Here is a 25,454-nt window from a genome sequence, read left to right on the forward strand (position 1 = left end):
AAAATATCTACATTACACTTGTCTTCAAATTTGGTTACTCTAAATAGTTATATTTCCCTTATTAACTCCATAAATTCTTATCGAGGCCCTGCAGCCATGGTTGCTGACCTTGGGGTAAGATGTCTGTCTAAGTAAGGAAATAGACTTACGTACAAATAATTGCAATTCGGTGTGAATAATTCAAAATTGGAGGAATAGTCAGAGAAGGATGATGATGGAGAATATAATGAGCATCATCTAGAAGAAAGACAGAAAAGAAAAGCTTCACAAAAGAGGAGACATTTATGAGAAATCTTGAAGGAGATGTGAGAGTTTACCAGCAGAAAATTCTCTTCCTTATTTCCCTAAGAGTTTGCCAGGCAGCCAGAGCGGTGAAAAGTCCAGCTGAGGATACAGCAAAAGTACGGAAGCAGGAAAGTACATGAAGTGCTGGAAGATGTACTAGTATTTCTGAAGCAGGAAGGAGTGACAAGGGTTGGGGCTGGACAGAGAGGGGAGAGATCAGGAAAGGCTGTTTTTGTCATGCTAAGGAATTTGGACATTTTATGCAGGAGGCCTTTGAAGGACTTTAAGGATGAAGTGCTATGCTAGGTATTTGGGGATGATTGTTCTGGAGGCAGGAAGAGAGAAGTTCTCGATTAGGAAGGTGGTAGAGAAAGAGTTCACAAGTTAGGAGGCCATCTCAGAAGATCAAACGAAGCACAAGGCCGCAGCAGTGCTGGTGGAGAGGAGAGAATTGAGTTGAAACATGGAAATAGGGGAAATGAATAAGATATTTTCTTTTATTGGGAATGGGAAGTACAGGAAAGCAAGGAGTCTCCAAGATGTCTGGTTCATGTGGCACGACTGTGCCACTCACTAAAATACAGAATAGAGGGAGGGATGCAGAGTTAGTAAGGAGATGGGAGATGCCAGCCCCTGGCATAAATAGGTGCTCATTAAATGGATAACTGAGTGAGTGAGTGAATGAATGGATGAAGTGTCAACAAGCAATTTCCTTTATTCCTCATCCATAGGGTATGCTATGGCCATATAGCTTGAACATGGACTAGCTGAATTTGCATAACCAATAACCATGACCTCAGTTCAAATTTTACGCCCTCCTCACTGTCAAAAGCACTACTCCTAGCTTGGGCAGTCAGCCATATCCATGGTAGTTTGCACGATTCCACTTCACGTCCAAGAGTCATGTGCTGGACACCTCTCTCTTGGTTCCTCATTTCTAACATCGAAGCAACAATGCTTGTCTCACACTCTACCCATCCCTTCTTTGTAGCATTTTGAAATGATAAAGTATCTAATACCGATGGTCATATTTTATATTGTAAGAAGTAAGTATATTAACGTAAGCCCACTATGAGATAATGTTACATAAGAAAAATCTTATATTCCCATGGTGATGAATGCACAACAGTTTGATGCTACTGTGAGCCACTGATTGTATACTTCAGTTGGTTTGTATGGTGTGTGAATATAAACTCAATAAAATTGCACTATAAAAAAAACATTCTGCTCTAGTAGGTGAACACAGAAAGTGTTCACAATGAGTCAATCAAGATCAAAATCTTCTGCCCACGAAACTGCTAAGAGTTGCAAAACAATTGTACATGACCAAATAAGTTTGAAGTACACTGGCTTAAAAATTGAAAAAAAAAATATTGTCTTGACTCTAGAGACCCGCATTTTATGTACATCATAAAATGGAGGACCCCTCCCAACATACATGCATATTTTATCTTTAAAAAAAAAGATAAAAAATAATTATTCTGTAAAAATCACTTTTTTTTTTATTTTTGGGGCATGGTCCAGGAATCAAACCTGGGTCTCCCACATGAAAGGCAGGCATTCTAACCACTAAACTACCTGTGCACCTTAAAAATCACTTTTAATCTATGAGCAAAATCATTCTGATGACTTAACATTGAGCAATCCATTGATACAATTCAATTAATTTGGAAGGCAAAAAATAGCCAAACATTGCGCATTCACTACCATATTTATGATTATGTGGCATTAAATATGTTACTTGCATGAATCTCCTTGTAATTCCAGTTTCAGTCTTGTCTCAACTTTTCAACAAACTACATTCACTGCTCGGTTGGTACCTGGAATCTAAAGGCTGCAACATCAGTTACCAGTCCCTGTCACTGATGGAGAGTAGAAAAAAATCTTTGAATAAACAAATATTATTTTACCTCAAAAGAAAAACCTTATATTCCAAATTTTATATTGAGGTGAAGCTCAATCTTTAATGACTTTTTCTTGCTGACAGTGTGCAATCTCAGATTTTATCTCCAAAAATGCTTTCTTATTGCCACCATAACCAATACGTCAGGCTGCTGTTGTTATTATCCTTAATGCATTAATGGGTAGCAATTACTGAACACTCCTGACTTGCCAAAGACCATGATGTACATTTTTTATACATTATCTCATTAGGCCTTAAGACACCATCACAATCATTTATGAAATATCCCCATGGCAACTTCACAATTGAGAAAACAATCTCAAAAATATTCATTAAAATGCCTAAAGTTCCACATTAAGTAAGTTGGCATTTATAGCCAGATTGTCTAATTCTCCTAATCATTAGGCTATCCTTAAATCAAGTGGGAAAGCACTGATTTTAGAACTTCCCAAGAAGGGGAAGAATAATTTCAATTCTTTGGTTAAAAGCTAAAAGCATCGGGTAGGTATTCCTTCTCCCTGAAGATGCCTAAACTCTCTCTGCTTAGAAATGCATGGAAAGTAGAGGGAAAGAGGCAAAATGTTTCAAAGAGCCCTCAGATGTGCTATGTACCTTTTAGGCAGTGCAATTTTTACTTTTAAGAAAATAACAAGGACACCTGCATCTAAAGCTTCCTCCAGTGTTCAGATTTTCTGTGTGTGTGTGTGTATGTGTGTACACTACTCCCAGCTTTTTATCTGCAAAGAACTGCCATTAAATGCAAGCTGACAGGGGAAGGAAGGCGGCTTAATCATCATCTATCTAAGCATTATTTTACCAGCCAAATAGGGCCATCATTGGAGCCAAGATTAATCCTGGCACCCAAAACCTACGTAGGAAAGTTTCTTTCCCCAGGAGATACCTTAATCAAGACCCTGTCCAATGTCAGATAGAAATCTCCCCTAAAATATTAGAAAACCAAGGCAGTGTGGGGCCTCAGTTTGATCAAATGCAGTGCCCTGCCACTCTCAGCCCCCATTTTGAGAACTGACATTTGTCTTCTGATTTTCTTTCCCTTGCAATTTGTTTTCCTGTCAAAGGGCTCACCCTCCCCCAAACCCACCACCCCACCGCTGCACCACCTGATTGAATTTTACTCAGGTCTCCCGGTGGTCCTGTTCTCCAAGCAGACTTGAGAGAGCCCTGTTGACTGCTTCATACCATTCATCTCTCTGGGCAACTGAAATTGTGCTACAAAATGTAGCACTACTTCTTGGAACCTCATTAACACCAGCTCCTAGGGAATGGGCTTCAACAGAGGAGGCATTAAGCATCTAAACAGCACATTGAGACAGCAGAGACTTCAAGAGCAGGGCAGACAAGTGATAGAAATCAAGTAACTGGTATAAAAAGCAGGGCAGTACACAAAGGGCCAAGGGAAGCTTTTCAATTTATATTTTGTGTTGATATCACATTTGTTCCCACATAGCAAGGATAGGTCCTGAAAATAGAAAGCTGGCTGAGGGTTTAGTGCCTCCTGGGGTCCCTAGATTCACCTGAACTGAAGCCAGAAATAATATCATAAAACTAATTTAGCCATCACACCAATAGGGCTTCTCAACCATGAGACACGCTGGATAATTATATGTTTCCTACAATTTCTGACACTCAGCTTGTTTCAGCAAATGGCACTTCTAAATATACATCGCTTTGTCACAGCTACCTGTCTAGCTCCATTCTTTTCAAGCAAAAGAAATGTAACAAAAAGTTAATTATAAAGATGAAGAATCCAAGTAATTTATAAGAACAATCTAAATGAATTCATGAACCCCCAAATCAAATGTACTGGGCTATCAGTACCTAACTACAGGTTCCTGAAGTCCATACAAATGGTATCATATCAGGGCAATTATTGCTACCCCCTGGGTCTTCAGGGGTAACTGTGATGGTTGGACTAAATATTCTGGATGGTTCTGTCCTGTGTGGACAATCCTTGAGGCTCTGTCCTATTCAATTGTATGTGTTTTCCTAGTGTCTGTCTTAGGCAGAAAGATTTCTGTGACCTTGTATGCTTTTTGTCCATTGGCTCCCCTTGAGTCTTTATGGAGAGATACCCAATTTTCTCAAGCGTCTTCCAAAATAAATTTCTTAGTTCACACACACTTCAAACAACAGTGAAACCAAAAGCTCTTGGTTGGCATGAGAGCCACTATGGCTAAGATAAGAGCAAGACTGAACCTTGACAATGCCAGAGGCTCTGGCCATCCCGAAAATGGGTCTTTCCACCCCCAACTGGGAAATGTGGGCCTAGCAGAATTTGCTCCATATTCTACATGAAGCAAAATAAATTACATAAAACCACAGGAAAAATAACCAACAACAGCAATTAACATGTTTCCTGTCCAATGACCTAAGAGGAAAAAGATGTATGATGAAATTATGGGTGGCCCATGAATAAGCTACATTTCCTGAGATCTAACATGCCACACACTGTTCTAAAGACTTTTCATAGCTTCATTTATTTAGTCCTAATAGCAACTCTATGAGGAAGAGACTGTTGTTAGCCCCGTTATAGATGGGAAAACTAGGGTACAAAGAAGTTAAACTACCTGCTTAAAGTCAAAGAGCTAGACAATGGAGGAGGTAAGATGGGAACCCAGACCTCAGGCTTCAGAACCTTTACAGTTAGAACTACACTATACTGACTAACATGAAGACTCAACATTACACCCTTGGAGAACACTGACTAGAGCCATAACCTAATATGGAAATCAGATCTCTATTTGGCGTGTATAAGTTGTTGTTGAGGTTTCTGTGTATTAATGACTACAGGTATTAAGTACAGGCTATATGGAAATGAGCAACACTATAGAAAAGAGAGGTAGAATGGCTGTTTAAGTACTGTGAAGTAGAGGAGTTACTGAGAGGATAGGGATTTATAACAAAAGAGGCAACCTAGAGTGTTGGGAAGTCTTACAGACCTAAGTTTGAATTCTGGCTCATCCTCTGATTAGCTATACAAGCTTGTTGTTTTAGCTGCATATTGCTTAGTAACAAACCACCCTAAAATTTAGTATCTTAAAACAGTATTTATTTTGCTTGTTAATCTGCAGTTTGGGTAAGATTTGGCAAGGTCAGCTTATCTCTATTTTTCTCAGCAGAAACTGGTGTGGCTAAAGGCTGGGAGCTGGAATCATCTGCAGACTTGGTAGTAGGTGCTGGCTGTTTATTGGAACTTTAGCTGGGATTGTCAGTCAGAACATCTGCTGGTGGCCTCTCCATGTGGCCTGAGCTGGGTTCCAGTAGGTATTCCCTGAGAGAGAGAAAGAGTTATGTAGAAAACATAGTACCTCTTATGGCTCAAGCCAAGAAGTCATAAAGTGCCACTCCCTCAACATTCTGTTTGTTGAGGCAGTCACAAAAAACTGGCCAAATTTCAAGGGGAGAGAAATCGACTTCATCTTTGAATGGGAGAGGTGGCAAGATTCTGGAAGAGAATATACAGCTGGAAATAGTGTTGTGGCATATTTTGAAGCTACAGCCTGCTCTATTTGGTTAAATTACTTGATTCTTTTGAACCTCCATTTCTTCATCTGAAGATTTAGGATAGTAATATTTCACAGAATGCTTGTAAAGATTAGCAATCATAATGTTACGTGCTTGTGCCCAGGAGGTACTCAGTACCAGTTCTCAGTTTAGGCTGGAGATCAGACCTGGGGAAGCAGAAATGATCTATTGCTCATCTGATGGCTACTGAGTTTCTCAATACTACAGCTGTACCTAGATAAAGACAAAGCTTGTAAAAACTAGAATAAGACTCCAGGCCAAACCATCCATCCTTCGGGCCCTCCCTAATTACTCTTGAAATGTTTCAAAAGGACGCCATCTTCAGAAGGCATTGCTCAGTTCTGGAATTTAGACAGCTAATTTCTCTCACATTATTGGATCTCAGTTAGCCCTTTCAGGCAGCATGTAGACAAATAACTAAAACAGATGACCTAAACTCTGGGACTTAGAAGGAAGCTTGATCTCATTTTCAGGTGTTTCCTTAGATGAGGAGGAATACCCTTTACAGAAGCTCTGACAGAAGGACAGGCTGGCAGGAACATTCTCTGAATCTAACATGCTCTCTAAGTGAGCGCTGATCCCGGGGTATTCACCGTGATTCACAGCAAACCAGTTTGGGTCCTTTCATTTAAAACTCAAAGATCTGAGATGATAGTACTTCTTCACATTCACAAATTTCAAATGAATAAACCCATTGGTCTTAAAGATAGGTGCATCATTTTAGGGGATAACTCGATGAGTTTCCAGTAAGAAGCAAATGAAATCTGAGCAGATGGGACCACCCAGTGGATGTGACAAACTCAGGTTTTGGAGAAATCACCTTATTCTACATCCAAGCCAGTAGAGGTGATTCAGGGGAGACTCCGTCCACTGAGCAAGACTTTTCTTAAAAAAACCCAACTTACTATTCCCTGTTAGTGGGAAATGGGAAAGGAAAGCAAGACAAATGGCTAAAACTGCACTCTGTCTCATGAGGTGATCCCCACAAAGGGCTTCTTCAAAAGAGAGATGAAAGAGGGTCCGGCTTTTTGCTGGCATTTGAGCTGGCATTTGCAGCATTACCGTATGACTTTGAGCAGGGCATGAGAAGCTCTTTGATTACCAAAGAACAGTTGTACCTCTGTCAGAGCAGCCCTCATGACTCATGTGGCTTAGCAGTAAAATGAGGCATAAGAGCAGATGTGAGGGGGAAGATCACAGCAGAGAAAAAGTAACTTTAATACAAACCAAAGGAGAAAAAAAAGAACACCAAGGAGGGGAGAGCAGAAGGAAAGAGGGAAAGAGAGAATTATTTGGAGGCCAGCACCCTGACAGAGCACCTGTGGTCTTTAGAGACAACACCACATCCAGGAGAAAATGAATTGTTCCTTCTTGATGGTGAAAATGAACAACACTGCTCAGAAAATGCCTCAGTGGTAGCAAACCCCTTTCTTTTCAGCCTGCTATAGGTAGGGGAAGTTTGATCTATATTGGAAAGTGTGGGAAACTTATCAAAGTATTTTTATTTGAAAAGTAAATACTTGTATAGGACTTTTATACGCCAGGTACTCAGCTAAGCACTTTGCAAAAATTAACTCATTTAATCCTCTTGGCAACCCGAGAGACAGATAAGAAAACTTATGCCCTTGTCTCCATCATCATGTTTATCCTCATCACCACCCATCACCACCACATTGACAATACTGGCAAAACCTATGCCCTAAACCACCATGCCTTCCAGCCACAAACCCATGAGCCAGTGACCACTCACTGGCACTTCTCATGCATTAGGCACTGTGCAAGAGAGACTCCGGTGTCAAGGAATTCAGTCAGAGTCAAAGTTTCTTGTTCTTTCCACTGGTGGATGAGTTACCAGAGACCCTGGCATTGAGTCACAGCATCATAACTTTCCTTCTTCACTCCACCTTCCCCCATTTTACTTATAAAGAAACTGAGGTCCAGACAGGTGAAATGATTTACAGAAGGCCACAATGCTAAATAGGATCAGGATTCCATTTGTGGCACCAAGAAATTCCTAGCTCCAAATGGATCTATACTGATCAAGTCAATTACTGCCTGATGTTTACACGTGGGCTAATAACAGAGTCCAGTATACAAATCTGGGGAACCTGAATTTTAGCCCCAATTTCACTGCTACGATGACCAGAGTGACCTTCTTCTGTCCCATTTTCTGAACAGTCTGGGAAGATAATCCTATTGTTCTATCTTTTGTGGCTATACCTCACTTAATGAAATGACTTTTTTCTGCAAACCCCAGAAACGTCCCTAATTTTATTAAAATCAGTTTAAAATTCCTAGAAAAGTCTACATAAAAATGTTGCTCAGTTTATTTTCTTCCAGATGACAGATGATCATGAATCAGCTCTTAAGTTGTAGACTGAACTCTTTTAGGATTGACCCGAAATTTGTCCATGATCAATTGACTAATTCCTTTGAAAATTACTTCATTTGTTTATTTTTAAAAATATTTTTTGCTTATCTATTTATACTCCATACAGTGACAGGCAGTGAGAGGCAGACAAGAATAAGTTGTTTTCAGCCCCTAAGGAGCTCCCCTTGTAATGTAAAGGACAGATGGGTCTACAAATGAAATTCAACAAGCATCCCTATAGCAAGTTAATCAAACACCTTTACACATAGATACCCTAATAACAGGGATGGGAACAAAAATGGAGTTCAAAGATCTCCTTCTAATTCCATCAGCTGGATAATAATCAAATGACCATTTACCAAAATGATTTGAAATTGCAGAATCCTCTGATGTGCCTTCAGAATTAATGCCCAGATAATGAATACCCAGCTCCTTCAGATGTTTAATTACTGAAGGACCTTACTTTCCAAAAGAGAGGCTATACAAACACAAGAAGTGACATGGAATCTTAATGAGATTTGATCTTGAGAGGTTGTATAATTCAGACTCCATCTTCAGGCGAGACTCTGGTCTTTGAAGACCTCAGGGAGAGAATCTTCTTAGTTGACAGTTTTGACAACCCTTAGACAGGTTTACAGTGGTAGCTCTTAATATATGTCCCTACACCAGGGCCCTAAATTCCCTTGTGGAGGCTTGACAAGAGAATGGCCTGTGTTTATTCTGCATCTGGGACAGAGGCCTTGGTCACATCGGCCCTGAAGAATGATCTGACTCTGCAATTAGAGGGACTGGAGACTGTGGGAGCCCAGATCCAGGGCTAAGGGACCATAGTATTTGTTCCGTCAAGGGCAGGAGGAGCTGGGACCCCAGGGCAGTTGACAGTGGTTGAATTTTAACCATCTGTAATAACTAATATCTGGATAAAGCTTACCCATTTACAATGTTCTTTGGCATGCACCATCATTTGCTTTCCAAAGTAAGTTTAGTTTAACAACCTTGTAATATAGATTATTGTCCCATTTTAACACAAGGGAAATGAGACTCAGAGATTTTAAGTAACTAAGTGGTAAATCTGGGACTACTATTACTACTCTACTTCTCCTCCTCCTAAAGATAATATGATGAAAATAATAAACACGTATATGCTCCAAACACTTTGCCTGGAATATCTCATTTATCATAATAGGCCTCCAAAATAAGCAGTTTCTATAATCCCCATTTTTCAGAAGGAGAAATTGGGACTTGAATTAAGTGGTTTACCTGTGATCGCACAGCTAACAAGGAATGAGTGAGATGGAATTCAAATCTAAGTAACTTGACTCCTAACCTCAGATTCCTACCATGCTATATTCAGTAGCATTTTAGAAAACAGCCACAATTTTTACCAGAAGATGGGTTCAGACCCCTAATAATTCCCAATCCAAATTTGGACTAATCCAGTTGGACAGGATAAAATTCACAGAACATATTTTCTAGAATATTGCTCTCCCTACACACTCAGGAGCTCCACATCCTTCTTTCTCCTCTGAGGATCCCAGCGTTACCCTTTCTCCCTTATGAATTAATGATGGGTGGGGGTGATAATGTTCCTCCCCACCAGCAAGGCATGAAGAAATGAAATGGGGGCATGCACTACAATACTCTCACCTTGGGCAGCTAGCACGACTCTGCAAGAATAATCAGGAGACCACTGATCATTTTCTTTCCAAAATACTTCCTATCTCTGATTCCTTTAAATTTTGACTTTTATAGAGGAGGTGCCTGATGAAATATGGAGAGGCTGAATAACTGGCCCAAAGTCCCACAAAAATTAGAGGAAGAGCAAGGGCTTAAACCCAGGTCTCTAGACCATGTACTTTGCAACACACTGGCCAACAAGTCAATTCGATAAGCATTTAAGGAAAGGCTACTGTGATCCAAACCTTTTACATAGTTCCCTAAGGCCAATGAGACTCAATCATTTATGTCTATGAAGTGCCAGGCACTGGCAGGGGCACTTTTAAATACAACAGAAAATGAAATCGTGTTACGCTCAAGACACTAACGTGCTAGTGGGGGAGGAGAGGTAGCAAATACCCAAGCAAGGAAATAAATAGTATGCCAGGTGCTAAGTGCATAGAGACAAGCAAAGACTGTAGAGGGATAGGGAATGTGGAGGGTGGGGGTGAGACAGGGCTTGCTGTCATATGTAAGGTGATACCTGAATAAAGGCAGAGACCTGAAGGAAGTGAGGGAGTGAACTATGCAGAGATCTGCAGGAGAAGCATCCAGGCAGACGCAGTAAGTGCAAAGGCTCAGGGGCAGGTGTGTCTCCACATTTCCAAGGAACAGCAAGAAGGGCATTCTGGTGGGTATTGAATGGGAAAGGGGAACATTCATAGAAGATGAAGTCATATAGGGAAGCTAAGATCGTGTTGGGCCTTGTGGTTCCTTGACTTTGGCTTTTATTCTGGGAAACCTGAGGAACCAGGGGAGGGTTTTGAAGTGACCTGGCCTGACTTATATTTTAAGTCCTAGCAGTACAGAGTCAGCATGTGGCTGACTGCCTGACATTACACCACATTCTTTCTTCTCTAATCTAAACCTCATTTCCTAGAGCACAGCCTAGCCTCGATTTCCTAATGGAAGTTCAAGCTACAGGACTTGGTGAAGAAGGAAATAGATCATTTCTTTCTTCTAGCCTGAACAATTTAACCTCGTATTTAATTTTGATTGCCAAAACTAATAGGATATTCTAGTCATGGTTTTACTGTGCCTTTTCTTACAAGAAGGCTAGATTTCATTCTCATGTCTTGTCTGTCCATTACTTCTCTTTGGATCATTTTTACGTAGTCACAATGGACTGACCCATCTTGTATTTATAGCTTGTGCCTCTAAACTTTATTGTTCATTTATGGCTACTTATAAAGCCAGCCAAGGTCTGGTCTAAGCTGACTGATTTCTAGAATCCTATCCAAGACTCCTAGCCTGAAATCATCTGTGAATTCAATGGGTGTGGAGGTTTATAAATCAGCACACAAATTCCCACTGATTTTTTTAAAACTCTATGGTACATTCAAGGCGCCCACAAATTCTTTACTGCTTCTCTCAATAGGAGTTGGGGTCTAGTCCACTTCCTTTGACTCTAGGTTGGTCCTGTGACAAACTTTGACCAGTAAGAATGTGTAGAATGCTGCATAAGTGATGATCTGGGAGTTACAAGCGTAGGCCTTAAAATAACTGCCAGTTTTAGCTTTCTGTCTCTTAGAAGTTAACCACCAGGCAGGAAAAAAGCTCAGGCTAGATTATCAAAATATGAAAGACAAAGTGGAGAAGACTGAGGAACCATCTTCCAGGCCAGCAGAGCTGGTTATTTTGTGAAAAATCACATATATACAAAATATACATAGGACTTTTGAAGATTATTTTTAGTTAAGGTGTGGCCCAACTGAGTCAGAGTAGGCCTTAAACCGTAGTATTTAATCCATATTACTGGATAAAGGACTGGATAAGGAATCCTTTATGTTTATAAGAAGAAGAAGAAATTCAGGCACAATGAGTTGGAAAAGACCCCAGGGAGAAGCCAGATGTCAGTGAAAACTGAAAGAGCAGACGGGAAGAGGTCAAGGACATCGCCATGTGATGGGAGGCAGAGATGCAAGCCAAGAGACCCCAAGAATTGCAGATTGCCAACACAAGAATGCTACAGAATTTGGGAAAAAGCATAGCCTTGCTGACATCTTAATTTTGGACATCTGGCCTCTGATGAAACCATGAAACAATAAATGCTTATTGCTTAAATCAACACACAGTGTGGCATTTATCATAATGGTCTGGAAAACTAAGTGTCTGACTTATATGGGAACTATAAGAATAAATGGGTGAATAAATCAATCAGAAAAGAACAGGGATTGTTGTAGATGTCTTGACATCCCATAGTTCTGTCTCAGATTTTCAGATTTTCTTCCACCCACTTTTGGACACATGGGCCTACAATCCTACTGTCTCAAGTACCTCATTCCTTCCACTTCCAAGTTACCAATCTTACCCAATTAAGAACTGTCTGGAGGTAGAAGGAGTATGGAGACAGTGATGGGGAGTGTGCAGGTGAGAGCCATAGGAGAGATGCTCCATTGGAACACAAATAAACAAAAGAAAGACGTGCATGCACCAACGAACAAGCCAAAACTTGGCTCAGCCCTTCAGCTTTCTCCCCACCAAAACCAGCCCCTTGAAAACTGAAAAATAAACTCAATCTCTCTCCTTACTTCCCTCGGTTATTTTACTTTCTCTGAGAAGATGGCCAAATTGAAAGTTACTGACAGTTTAGGGAGCATAGAGGAAGGAAGAGGTGCCCAAAAGACTGAGGTATGTTTGGCAGAAGAAATGGGCAGACTTGGGGATACTTGGGGAGATGGGCGAGACCAAGGAATAATATCTCCACCAAGATATTATTGGTTCTTGTTTTTTGCACCAAACTCTGTTCTGGTCAATGCTGAGGAAACTCAGTCTAAGGTCTTCAAGACCTGCATTTTAAAAACTCAAAACCAGGAAAGCTCTCCTCTCCCACTTGGGCTCTCCATCTTCCTTGAATACAAAAGACTGGGAAAAAAAGTAAAGATCTTGAGAAAGAGTCCCAAACCACTTCCTGCCGTCAATTCATTCTGACCCATACCTACTCAAATTACATTAGCCTGGCAATTTTGTTTTCTGACTTTTTCACTTACCAAATGAAACAAGTTCTCTAGGTACTGTAGGCAAGCATACGTAGAGGAGTCGTGTAAAAAGAAGGAACCAAATTGGATGAAAAAGAAAAAATGAACCAAGTTGAAACACATTCTACAAAAATTTAAAAAGCAGAGCTTGGAATGTGACTGCTATTGCCTATTTCCAAAAAGTATTCAGATTTAAGAAAATTGACTCAGAATTTTGACAAACATCAAAATGTAGACTTTACTGCAATAATTATACATGTTTATGGTAGAATAATAAGAATATCAGGATTAACAAAATGAAAACAAAGCACCCATTATATCAGTATCAAAAGATAACTATGTAACTGAGAAGTTAGGATTGTGGTTGCTGAATCATTATATAGATATTCCATTTTGCCTTCTGGTATGTTAGAATAGACAGAGGGAAATAACTGAAATCTCTGAAGTGTACTCCAGGTGCTTTGATCTCTGATAATGATAGTCTAGCCTTTATCTTGTGCCCCTGTGATTGTAAAAACCGTGTGACTAACCTTCACCTGTAACGATTTCATCTGTTTTTTTGACCTTAGAATCTTATGATCACTAAAGACAGCCCCTAATGTTTATTAATGAAGGATCTCCAGTCAGCCCCAAACTAACTGACCCTAAGTCCAAAGTTACCTTAACGAAGCTGGATCTTACCAAAATGGGGCTGCCTGACATGTGTGGTAGCTTGGACTTTAAGCTATAAATCACCTATGCCTCATTATAATACTAAAAATCACACCCATCATCATATTAAGGACATACATTTTCTTACGTTCTGTGACAAGCATGTAATCAATCTGTGCATGCTCAATAATTAGATCACCTCTATTACATCATTAATAGCCATTGTGCTCATTATCCTGAAACCTGCCCATCTTTTGATACTATAAAGTTATCAGAGTTCCTGCAGTTGATGGAGACAGATTTTGGGGCACACAGGCCATCTGTTTTCCTGTTTCACACCTAGCAATAAACTACTTTTCTCTTTGAAACCCTAGTGTCTCAGGAGTTGGTCACTGAGTACATCAGGCAAAGACTCCACCACCTTTGTCCAGTAACAATTTGGTGACCTCAGTTGTCAAAGATGACAAAGATTCCTAAGGAGTCCAACTGCCCAAAGTTCGGAGCTCCAGCAGAGCAGGTAAATGCAATAACCAAGTTTTTTTCAGCCACCGGACATTCTTTAGTCCACAGGCTTGGCAATCGGGTGTTTGTCTGTTCTGCCAGCACTCCAGATACTTCTGGCATCTAAACAAGCTTGAAAGAGAGAAGCTATTTCCTGTTCCAAGTCCAGACATCTGACCGGGGTGAGTGGGTCATCAGGGCAAAAGTGGATCAGGCAGTTAGTACAGCAGGTCACGTTTCCAGAATGATTCCTTGTGCTCCTCCATACCTTTGTTTTCTGGGTACATTCTGGACTGGGTTTGAGGCCCTGACCTGTGTTTGTCTGTACAAAAATTGTCTGAAATTGTCTGTTGAGTATACTACTGGAAAATAATTGGATATTTAATGAAATTAAGTATGAGTATGACTGTTTCACTGTTAAATGATGTGTTACCTAGGTATATGAGTGTTTAATGCTTGTTTCATTGTTATTTTAGATATAGGAAGTGTTTAATGCCTGTCAAGTTGTTAATTGGTATGTTTGGTCTAGTAATTAATGGCTGTGTCACTTCTGCAAAAGGGCAGAAATGAGATAAGATAATGTATATTCAATCCCTCTCAAAAGTATTTCTGTGCTTGTTTCTTGTGATTAACTTTGTATTTGTGTCTGTCTGTTGATTCAGTGTATATTCTCATACCTCAGGATGGTAATAGAAAATTAACAAAAAAAATTCTTAAAGAGCTCTATTTGAATTACCTAAAAATGGATAAGCATGCATGCACGCGTGCGCACACACACACAACACACACTCTCCTAGAGTCCCAGAAAAAAAACCCTCTGGGAAGCAGGGTTCAGAATTTCATTTTGTAATTACTGTAAACAAACCTGGATATTAGCAAGAAACTGCCCCTGGAACTTCCCTAGGGCAGCAGAAAGGCTGCCAGAGGGCTGCTACTGGAAAAGGCAAAGCACTTTTCCAAGTGCCTGGGTCACTTGGAAATAGATCAAATAATTGGTAATAATTAAGAAGGGCTTAGGAACTCTCAAACTCCATCACCCTCACCTAAACTTTTAAATCTAAATTCAGCAGGCCAGACCTCATTCTTTCTGTCTCACCTCTCTCTGTCCCCAGGGCCTAATCACCTAAGGCAGCTATGTGGGCAGAACTGGATTCAGAAAGATGAGGAAGGTCTGGTTTAGAACTCTTTCACCTGGGCCTAGAGATCAGAAATGGTAGGCGAGGAAAACATGCTGCAGAATAGGTCATGTTTGTTAAAATTATCTTTTGCAATAATATTTTTGCAATGGTAACCGTAATAATCAGATCATTATTAAAATATGAATAGCCTTGGGACAGGAGTAATTGAATAAGCTCTAATTGCCAAATTTCAGTAAGTAAAATGAAAGGTCCTTGAGACCTTTGGGAAAGTTTTCCCAGATTTAGCCTTGGGACAAACTAAACAATTGCAGTGTATTTTCCAGAACTTGATAGTCAAAATACTTTTAAGGTTATTCGTAATTTAGGACATCATGAAAACAAAGATTTTTTTTAACCTTTGGTAGAATGAATTTTGTGATGCATTTCTGAATTGAACGAATGCAATTTTATACTGCTTAGGTATGCTCTCCCAAATTTATACAAACTTCAGGATAAAATAAGCTAGTATTTTAAGAACATTCTCAAAATTCTTCTTATTCCTGGTGCATGCACTTCCCCCACAAAAAGAAAAAAATTTTTTTTTAAATGGCCTAACTAGACAGGTTGCATGAACTGAGCAATGTACCAGGTAATGATGACCCATATATAAAATGTAATAAAAACAAAGATATGCTGATGCTTTACATATATCATATTTAAGAAATCGGTTAAGTTTAGTAAGAAATATAGATGAGAGGTTTTTGTAACCTTGATTACCTGGGATTGCAAAGAATATGGGGTTTTGCCATTTGTTACCCCAGTAGATGGAAAAATCTGGATTTGAGCGGTTTTGTTGACATCAGGCAGCATGTTTTGTAAATATATAATAATCAGATTTGGAAGTGCTGTCATGAATGGAAAAGACATAATCCTTAGCTTCAAAGTGATCATATTCTAGTTAAAATATATTTGTACCAGGCATAGTATAGGACAGTAGTATTTAAAGCACCTGCCAATTATCTTAATAAAGGAATAAATTTTATTAAGGAATAAAGGAATAAAATGCTGGAAAATTTTTAAAAGGCAGATAGACTAAAAAATGACTTTAAAAGACCTCATAGAAAAGATGACACTTGTAAGACCTCTAAATAAAAAAGTAGCATTTAAATAAATAGAGTTCTGAGCTAATTTTTAGAAGCTATAATTTAACTTTGTGAACTAACATATTCCTGGTATTATTTAGCACTTGGAAATAGCATTGAGAAAAATTTGAGGTTTTTCTGCATGTAAATCCTTTAATTATTGAAAAGCTGATTTTATTTCAAACTTGGGCTCTTCTGACCTTGAAGGTAGTGCTGGATTAGACTGAGAGATTTTAGGCATATTGCAATCATTTGTGTGTTGTGAGTATAAAGTATATAAATGCTTGGCTGTGTTCCAAACCCAAGCATAAATTTCTTCCTTCTTCCATTCTTTTGTAGTATCTCTGTCTCTTCTCCTCTTTATGAATACTATTATTGAAAGGAAATATGCATGTTCAAAGAGCTTTGTGAATTTATCAAACTTATTTCTGATTGTATGCAGTCTGTATAAATAAAGATTATAGGGGGGATGGATAGTATTTATATTATTTTCCATACTAAGATGATCACATTTTCTGATTAAAGTGAATTTTGTTTGTAACTGATTACAAGCTTGTATCTGAATGGATATGAAAAGTTGTAGAAGGTTTGAGAAAGTGAATTTTGTTTGCTGTACTCATCACTGACTACAAGCCCTGAATGAATATGGAAAGTTGTAGAAGGTTTATAAAAAATGAATTTTATTTGTCATTGTCAATGCTAACCAAATTTGATAAGTCTGTTTATAACTTTTTTTAAACAGCTCAGCTTTTGTGTCAAACCATGTATTCACACAAAACTAACATTTAGTTTTCCCTTTTAAAATACTGTGGATTGTTGGGTGGGCCATGTTGGCTTAACAGGCAGAGCTCTTGCCTGCCATGTCAGAGACCCAGGTTTGTTTATGGTGCCTTCCCATGCGGAAAAAAAAAAATGCTGTGAATTGTTAGTCTGCTTTTCATGAAAGAAGAAAAAATGTTTTCTCAGCCATCTGAGTATTCAGTTTAGAAGACAAAGATTTTTACATCAAAATAATATCCTTGTTAACATTTATGTTGACCTTATCAACTTTATTTCAGAAGACAAGTCTTCTCATTTTTAAAGGAAAATTGTAACAAAGGATTTGTTCTTTCACCTTGTAGAATGAGATGCTAAAATAGTTTAATATTGCATAAGAGGTGTTTGGGAAGTATTATAATAATTTAAAAGGCTATTCTATCTTTTTATTAGCTAAATTTGTATAGGTAAAAATGTTATTCATGAATTTAGAGATTATATAAAAATTCCTAAAGACTTGGCAATATTCTCACTGTCCATATTATATCCTGATACTGATCTGTATGTTAGACAATGGCATGATGTTATTAGTCATGGTTTTAGTTATTCTTAGAAAAAGGCTACAGATCATGGAAACAACACATTTGCTTGTCAGTAACACTACTTTGCTCTCATACTTCTCTAATAGTATATGTGGTTAGCTATAACTCAGAACTTTATTTGCAATGAAAAGGAACTTTAAAAGAGAAGCAAGACAGATGTATAAATTCTTTCTTACTTGTTAATTAACATAATTCTGGTAAATGTATAAAGGTAAAACAGAACAAAATCTCTGCTATGGTTTGTCAATATAAGACAATTGCCAAATGTTTTTATTTCTGAAAGCAGCTTCATTTAACATGCTTATAAGAAAATTAGGCTTAGATTGTAAACTCTTACAGCAGTCACATTTACTCTTGAGATTTAACTGTTATTTCTAAATATTAAGATGCTTTGCTCTTTGTATAACCTGGTAGTTCCCTGGAACTTTAATTATCAGTGTAACACCTAAGACTCAGAGTTTGTTATACAGCTCTGGAACTCATCATTACTCCATACAGCAACTGTTAAGGAAACTGAGAAAGAGACCAGATTTTGATTAAAGATGTGAATGAAGCTGATCTGGTGAAGACTAAGGTAAATTAGGATATAAAGTAAAAGATAATATTGTCTGTATTTTAAAACTTCAACTTATATGTGAGACCAAAAGAAGAAATGTTTATTTTGCTCAAAATTTAAATTTTCTGTAGCACACTATCTAAATTAACCTGTCTGACCAGTTTATTTAAAGAACCTAATTCACCTTTATTTGACATGGAACCTAAAATAAGGAATAAACTCTTAATATTCTATACATGTTAATGTTATACCCTGATGCATTTCAGAGTATTTGGGGGCATAAAATGAGAAAGTATTTGCAAAGTCCTTTGAGGAACGGCAGAAAAAGTAGAACTATTAAATTCCTCCACCTGGGGAGTTCTTAATATTCTATTATGCAATAACATCTCTGAATTTAATAAGCCAAGTCCTCAATCTTGAGCCTTACTCTTTTTTTTTTTTTTTTTTTTTTTTAAAGGGAAGGAAAGACAGAGAAGGAAGGAAGGATAGAAGGAAGGAAGGGAGGAAGAAAGGGAAACATCTTTAAACATTTTCTTGTTTTATTATATTTTGTTTGTTTGTTTGTTTTTTTACATGGGCTGGGGCCGGGAATCGAACCAAGGTCCTCAGGCATAGCAGGCAAGCACTCTTGCCCGCTGAGCCACCGCGGCCCGCCCAAGCCTTACTCTTATGAAACTTACTTCTGTGGTGGCAAAGCTAAGCCTACTTATAATTACCATCTAAGAGTCATCCCCAGAGAATCTCTTTTGTTACTCAAATGTGGGCTTCCTCTCTGAGCCAAACTCTGACCTCCTCCCAACCCAACATGGGACTTGACTTCCAGGGGTGTTAGTCTCCCTGGCAACATGGGACATGACACTCAAAGATGAGCTTGGCTCTGGGCTCTCGGGTTGGTTGACCAAAAGGGGGGAAAGAAATAGAGTTCCAATGGCTAAAAGATTTCAAATCAGAGGTCATTCTGGAGGCGACTTTTATGCAGATTTCAGATATTGCAACTGCCACAATAAGGCAAGCTCCAACCAACAGTATTCCTGGAAAAAGGATACCAGGGGTTTTATAAAAATTTTACTTATTTAGTTTGTTTTCAGAGACTTAAAGTCTTCAGCTTGTTCCAATGCCAGATATGCTCTGAAACCCGGATGTACCAGTCTCTCCTAGAACAACAACCAGTTTCATCCCTTTACCCCATGTGCCAGTTGAGTTTGTTGTACATCCCAGAAAAGCCAAGTTCTTTAATCCTCATTCAATATTGTTGTGTGGGAACTTTTTGATTGTTTCCATGGAGAAGTGACCCACCCAATTGTGGGTGGCCACTTTTTATTAGATGGTTTCCATGGAGATGTGTCTCCACCCATTCAAGGTGGGGTTGCTTACTAGAGCCCTTTAAGAGGGAAGCATTTTGGAAACAGCTAGAGAGCCACCAGAACCAACAGAGGCCACATAACCAGAGACCTTTGGGGATGAAGAAGGAAAATGCCTCTGGGAAAGTTTCATGGAACATGAAGTTGGAAGAGAAAGCTAGTAGACCTCACCATGTGCCCTCCCAACTGAGAGAGAAACCCTGAATTTCATCAGCCTTTTTTGGGTGAAGGTACTCTCTTGTTGGTGCCTTAATTTGGACATTTTCACAGCCCTAGAACTGTAAACTTGCAACTTAATAGATTTCCTTTTTTAAAAGCCATTCCATTTCTGGTATATAGCATTCCAGCTGCTAGCAAACTAACACACCTCATAATACTGATGCCCATGTTTTGGCATGAAGAAGTAGAAGAGTGGTCACCCAAATATCCCTCAAGATTAAGAGAATTATCAAATGAGAGGGGATCTATTAAATTCCAACCAAAAAGTTAGAGTTTAATAGATGTTTGTGGTTGCTGAATCATTAAATAGACATTGCTTTTTACTTTCTGGTATATTAGAGTAGACAGAGGGAACTAACTGAAATCTCTGAAGTGTAATCCTGACACCTTGATCTCTGATAATGATCATATAGTCTTTATCTTGTGCTCTTGTGATTGTAAAAACATTGTGACTAAGCTTCACTTGTACGATTTTATTTGTTTGGTGTTTTTGCTTTAGAGTCTTATGCTCACTAATGACAGTCCCTAATATTTATTAAGGAAGGATCCAGGGTCAACCCAGAATGAACCACCCCAAGTCCAAAGTTATCTTAATAACCAAAACTGGATCTAGCCAAAATAGGTCCTCCTGACATTTGCAGTAATTAAGACTTTAACATTTAAGTCACCTATACCTCATTATAATACTAAAGTCATGCCCGTCATCGTATTAAAACTTCCATTTTCTTACATAGATTCTGTGACTAAGCATGAAATCAATCTTCACATGCTTAATAACAGGATCAACTCTATTGCATCATTTGGAGCCATTGTGTTCATTCTCCTAAAACCTGCCCATCTTTTGATACTATAAGCTATCAGAATTACTGCCCTTCAGGGAGAAAGGTTTTTGGGCCCAGAGTCCATCTGGTCTGCTGCTTCATGCCTAGCAAAAAACTCTTTCTCTCTTTGAAACCCTGGTGTCTCAGAAATTGGTCATTGAGCACATCTGGCAAAGAAGCCACCACTTTTGTGCAGTAACAACTATTGTTGTTACAAATGACAGTAGAGTATAGTAGTTGAAATATGTTCTTTACCTTTTTTGTTACCAAACTCCTGTTATCAGTACAGCACCCAGAGTAAACATCCCTAGATGTAATTTGCACACTTTTTAAAGAGGAATTGCTACCAGTAGAATGACTGGACCATACTTTGGATAAATACTCCCCAACAGCTCTTTAGAAAAATTGTACTACTAACTAGCCCTGTCAGAATGGCCATTCCAATTAGCATGGAATTGTTTTTTACCTTGGGTTTTAAATTTTTCTATTGAGTTATTTACATATTCAACATTGATTTTAATGGACCTTTTAAAGCTGTCTTTTGGCCATTTATAGATTACAGATGTTTTTTAAGGTTATCACTGCCTTTTATTATGGTGTGGGATAGGCTGGGTCAAATGCCAAATTTCCCACCTCCTCATTTTGTGAACTTACATAAATTACTTGACCTTTCACCCTCAGTTTCTTAATCTACAAAATAGAAACCATAATATTACTTCAATCATAAGACTAGATGATAATTCATGTCAAATCCTGATCATAATATCTGGTATCAGTATTGGCCGATACTAGATTTATGGTTCTTCAAATGGTTAAACATAGAGTTATTGTATGATACTCCACTCCTAGCCACTCCACTACTAGGTATATACCCAAAGGAAATGAAAAAACATGTCCACACAAAAACGGATACACTAATGTTCAAAGCAGCATTATTTATAATAGTATAAAAGTGGAAACAACCCAAATGTCTATCGACTGATAAACTGAGAAACAAAATATGGTATTCCCTTATGATGAAATAATATTTGACATAAAAAGGAATGAAGTGCTGGGTGGGCCATGGTGGCTCAGCAGGCAGAGTTCTCACCTGCCATGCCAGAGACCTGGGTTTGATTCCCGGTTCCTGCCCATGCAAAAAAAGAAAAGGGAATGAAGTACTGATACATGCTACAGGCTGGATGAATCTTTAAAACAGTATGCAAAGTGAAAGAAGCTAGTCACAGAAGACCAATTATTTTAGTATATCATTCATATGAAATGTCTAAAATAGACAAATCCACGGAAACAGAAGGTAGATTAGTGTTTGCCTAGGGCTGGGGAAAGATGGAGAGATGGGGAGTGATGGCTAAGGGTGCAGAGTTCTTTTGGGGGTAAGGAAAATGTTCTAAAATTGATTGTGGTGGTGGCTGCATGACTCTGAGTACACTGAGGCATTGAATTGCACACTTTGAACTGGTGAATTGTAAGATATTTAAATTTTCTCTCAATAAAACTGTTAAAAAATACCAAATCATGAACTTTAGTGTATTTGTTGTCATTCAGAAATGCTAACCTTATTTGGAGTGAATGTTTTTCTCTTTTATAGATTCTGCCTTTAAAACCATACTTAGAAAGTTCCTCTCCATCCCCATTATTACATGACATTTTTTCTGGTACTAATGTTTTCTTTTTTACATTTAAATTTATTATTTTCCTAATCTATCTGAAATTAATTTTAGTCTAAGGTGTGGGTTAGGTATCTGACTTTATTTTTGTCCCAATACCTTTTATTAAACAATCATTTGTTCCTTATTAGATTAAGAGGCCACATGTATTATGAACTAGCTTTTTCTAATGCAAGGGGCTAGTACTGGTCTTGCATTTCTGTTCCATCCACCACCCCCTCTATCCCTACGCCAACACTTCGATCTTCTGATCATTGCAGGTGGCTTCATAGTATATTTCAATATCCAGTGGGACAAAGCTCCCCTTATTACTGTGTTTTTCTGTTTTTAATTTTGTCTGAATTAGTCTGTCATATCTATTATTTAAAATGAACTTTACAGACAGAACTTTCATCAAATTACCTCACTGTGGAGGATGCTGTGATAAGCCACTCAGACCCCCTTTCAGGAGTGGAGACTTGTTTTCCCCGCTGCTGGGAGACCTACAGGAAGATGGTCCTCAGGTGTCAGCCTGCAGCTGGAGAAAATCACCTCACTCATGATCAAGTCTCCTTCCAGGAGTAGCCGGCATTTGTTGACCGATTGCTTGGAGGTGAGAGAGGTGCTGGTTCCATCTTGGTATAATTCTGAAGGTTCAAGCTGGTGCCTGTGCACCTTGCAGAATCAGCCACAGCCTTCTTTGGAACTTTGCAGACCAATTTCTTCCTCTACCCAGTCCTGCTTCTTTTCCCCACCCTTCCCCATTTCCATAAGCACTCCCAAGTAAACGTCTGATTCACTAACCTCACACCCAATGGGCTTCCCAGTAAACACAACCAGCATTTCCTTCTAAAAAAATGGAACTTTGATGAAAAATACACTACATCTAATGATTAATTTGGCAAGAATCAACATTTTTACAACATTAAGTCTTCTCATTGTATATTTCTCCCTTTTGCTTTGATTTTTCTTGTACTCTCAAAAATAGAAATTGTCCTCACCTAAGTTCTGTCATTTCTTTTTATTTCTAAGTATTTTTCATTTGTCATTGATGTTATTAATGAGAACTAATATTTTTTGCTCCCAGCAGTAAAAGAATGAATTTACAACTTCAGACAGTTTTATTGAAGAAATTACATTTCTTTTGCGTCACTTCAAAAGCCAGTACTGGGACAACAGAAACAAGTTACACAAGACATATTTCAGTTCACTATTTGGACATTTCTGAGAACTAGGGTAGTCTACTTATTCTATTTTCAAGGAAGATCTGGAAAGGATTTTCTTGGGACATTGAGAGTTCTATGACTCTGGAAGCATACAAGAAGAGACTAGCTAATTTTTGCAGGAATTGTGGTTGACTAGAATCATAAATGTGCTTGCACTAGATTATCGTGCTTCCAAGATTCAGCAACCAGGCTGCTCAATAAAGGCTGACTTTGTGTCTTGTACATTTCTCCCTTCTTGTTCCACTGGACAGATTCTTGCAAACCACCCTTCTTCCTATTCTCCTGGCTTTGAATTATGCCTTTATCAGAGGACTTGCTGAGCCAAGAAAAATGTTTGAAAAGTTCATTTTCAGAGAAACTTATCTGAAGTAGGGGAGTAGGATTGATTCAAGAAAAATGTGACTGCTAGAAATGTAAATTAGGTTGTAACCCTAGCTGTAATGACCTGGAACGAACTCATAAAACAAGAAACAGAGAAATACAGCCTACCCAAAACAGGAGCTGAAGAATCGATCTATAGCTTAGAGCAAGAATTGGCAAATAGCAGACTTAAAGTGAAATTCAACCAACCACCTGTTTTGGACATAAAGTTTTATTGGAAAGTGACCACACTCATTTATTTATGTATTATCTATGGATGCTTTCATGCTACAGTGGCAGAGTTGGATAGCTGCAAGAGATACTATATGACCCATAAAGCCTAAAATATTTATATCTGGCCCTTTACAGGAAAGTTTGCCAACCCCTGACTTAGAGGCAGTGTAACTGGAATAACTGAGTGATTAAGACATGAACTTTAGAGTCTGACTAAGCTTTGAAACTGGATTCCATCATTCAGCAACTATAAGACATTAAACAATTAATATATCCTTTTACCCCAGTTCTCTCTTCTGCTCCATGGTTAAATTGATAACCTCCCTACCCCCTAGAGGTTTTGGTTGACTACATAGGAGAGCATTTGCTTGGCACATAGTATGTTCCATCTCACTATATTTAAAATGAGTTTCTTAGAGATGGCATATGATTGCTGTTGTTACTGTTGCTGCTTTTAAATCTGACAATATCTGTTTTTTGTTTGTTTGCTTTGTTTGGTTTTGTTTTACATGAGCAGGCAACAGGAAACGAACCCAGGTCTCCTGTGTGGCAAATGAGATCTCTGCCCGCTGAGCAATGGTGGCCTGCCCAAACATATATTTTACCTCTTTTTTTTTCTGCATGGGCAGGCACCATGAATCAAACCCGGGTCTCCGGCATGGCTCAGCCACGGAGCCACCGTCGCACCACCCTACTTCAGTATCTGTTTTTAATTGGTGTTTTTAAGACCAGGAAAACACTAATCAAAAGAAAGTTGGAGTGCCTTTTAATATCAAACAAAGTAGGCTTCAGATTAAGAAAAATTATCAAGAAGAAAGATAAATATTACATGGCAACAAAAAGGTCAATTCATCAGGAAGACAGAAAATCACATTAGGGCTGCCAGATAAAATTAAAATATTGCATGGGACCTACTTATATCAAAAATTAATCATTGTTTGTCTGAAATTCAAATTTAACTGGGCATCTTCATTGGTTTGGTTTGGTTTGGTTTTTGCTAAATCTGATAATAATCCTATCCTATATGTATATGCATCTACCAAAATGCAAGTAAAAGCAAATAGAAATGAAAGGAGGAATGACAAATCTGCAATTATAGTTAGAGACTTCGCTTTCTTCTCTCGGCAATCAATAAAACATGTAGGCAAAAAATCAGCAAGAATAGAACTGAACACGATCATCAACCAAGTTGACTTAATTGACATTTATAGAATGGTCCACCCAATAGTGACGTACATATTCTTTTTAAGTGCACATGAAATATTCACTAAGATAAATACTTGGGTCATAAAACAAACTTTAACAAATATAAAAGAAGCAAAATAATACAGAATATGTTCTCTGAGCCTAATGAAATTGAAATAGAAATCAATAACAGGAAGATACCTGGAAAGTCTCCAAGTGCCTTAATATTAAACAACACACTTGTAATTAATCCATGGGTCAATGCAGAAGTCTTCTG

The sequence above is a fragment of the Tamandua tetradactyla genome, chromosome 14 (genome assembly GCF_023851605.1).
Source record: "Tamandua tetradactyla isolate mTamTet1 chromosome 14, mTamTet1.pri, whole genome shotgun sequence".
Taxonomy (NCBI): Eukaryota; Metazoa; Chordata; class Mammalia; order Pilosa; family Myrmecophagidae; genus Tamandua; species Tamandua tetradactyla.